This window comes from Stomoxys calcitrans, chromosome 3 (genome assembly GCF_963082655.1).
Source record: "Stomoxys calcitrans chromosome 3, idStoCalc2.1, whole genome shotgun sequence".
Taxonomy (NCBI): Eukaryota; Metazoa; Arthropoda; class Insecta; order Diptera; family Muscidae; genus Stomoxys; species Stomoxys calcitrans.
In genome coordinates this window covers 131,538,292-131,539,985 of record NC_081554.1, presented here as the reverse complement: position 1 = coordinate 131,539,985, position 1,694 = coordinate 131,538,292, and the positions used below count along the sequence as shown (strand labels likewise).

Genomic DNA, 1,694 nt, shown 5'->3' with positions numbered 1-1,694 from the left:
GATCGTCAGAGTGGATGGCTCTAGACCCTCCATCTTCCTCAGATACCGTAACGAGCGTTTGTAGCCTTCTTCCCGTTTTTGCTCGTCCGTCTTCTGTACTTTCCGCCTGCCCCGCTGCGAGGTTCCCGCCACTCCACCAGGAGTTGAGGTTCCGGCTGCTGTCGGTTCTGAGGAGATCATCTGGACGTCCTTTTCATCCGTTTCATAAAGCTGGATAGCTCCAACTCCCGAGAGTCCATCGCAGAAGCCCTCGGAAGGGGGCAAGTCAGTATTGTCTTGTCGGGTCAGTATACTGTGGGTAGAGTTTGGGTAAAGTGTATGTTGTGTGCCTGTTTGTTGTGGAAGGTCACTTAATTTTTAATATCATCGGGCCTATATTGAAAAACACGATTATGTAGTAATACAAGGTTATATATAGGTACAGTCATGTTTTACTATATCGGGTTTGGTGCCAAAAACGTTCGTCTTTTTTAAGTTTGTCTTTAGTCAAGATTTCACTAAAATTTTATCCAGAGATAAATTTTTAGAAATTTTTAGTAAAGATTTTATTGAAATGTTGTGTTTAATGAAAATCTTGTTAAATTTTGTCTTTGGAGTAAATTTCATTAAAACTTTGACTCAAAATTAGATTTTATTGATTTTGTGTTTGAAGAAAATTTAATTGAAATTTTGTCTATTTATTTTAAATATTGGAATATTTAGGGTTTTATTGAAAGTAATAGTAAACCAAACGACAGCCCTCCTTATTTGAGCTTCCACAGGCCTTTTAGACACCGAAAATTGTGAAATCTTAAGAAAATACGAATTTGGGTTATCACAAATTTAAGACGTTTTTTCAAGAAAAATTGACGATTTTTTTTCTCTATTTCGACGATTTTCACGAAAAAGCCCAGGCAACACTGGCTATGTGACAGGATTATCAACGCGGACTTCGGAGATAGTATGTTCAAATGACACGGAACGCCTCGGGAAAGGGCTTTCTCGCCGGTTCTCTGGAACCAAATGGTAAAAGAATTCCTGTCGGACCTCAACGGGGATTTCGTGAGAATGATCGCAATGCTGGATATGCAGAGCTGTGCCGTCAAGGGTGCGCTTAGGCTGAGGAAACTTGACATGCTAAAGGTGACAGAATATGGTCAATGTTCACTTCTGGAAACTATGGATGCGGCGAGCATGCTGAGGAAGAGCTTAGATTACCTGGTGATGAGACCGATTTGAAGAAGGATTTCTGTACTCACTTTTCAGGCAGAGAGGAGTGGGAAACGACTACTATTTGAAGAGAATGATGCCTCGATATTTATAGATGCCTCCAAGATAAAGACAAAGAATGGATTGGGACTATATTCAGACATACACAACATCCGTATGTCGATAAGACGGACGATGCACAGGAAGAGCTTTGTGCCATTAGGATAGCCGCAAAAGAAATTCTGGGAAGGAATTTGCACTGTTCGTAATCAGGATATAAGGTAGCCTCCAAGGCCGTTTAGGAGTATGTGGAATCCCTGAATATATTCTGGTTTCACGACATGTGCTAACAAGGATTAGGATATTTTCACATATTTACCACTTTTTTTATTTCTTTTTCACAAAAAAAAAAAATTGCACAGACAATAGCAGTTATCTAAAAAAAAATTTTTGATTTTGAAATTTTTTCAAACTCCAATTTTTATCAGATGGCGCGAAAACGGAAC

General features: G+C 39.3%; 1 long non-coding RNA gene across 1 annotated transcript; it reads right to left on the bottom strand.

The window, feature by feature from the left end:
* Positions 1 to 612: 612 nt before the first annotated feature.
* LOC131996324 (uncharacterized) lies at positions 613 to 1,694 on the bottom strand. Its single transcript, XR_009397775.1, has 2 exons — positions 1,568 to 1,694; positions 613 to 1,505 (listed from the first exon to the last, which is right to left on the bottom strand). It is a non-coding gene; the product is annotated as an uncharacterized LOC131996324 (long non-coding RNA).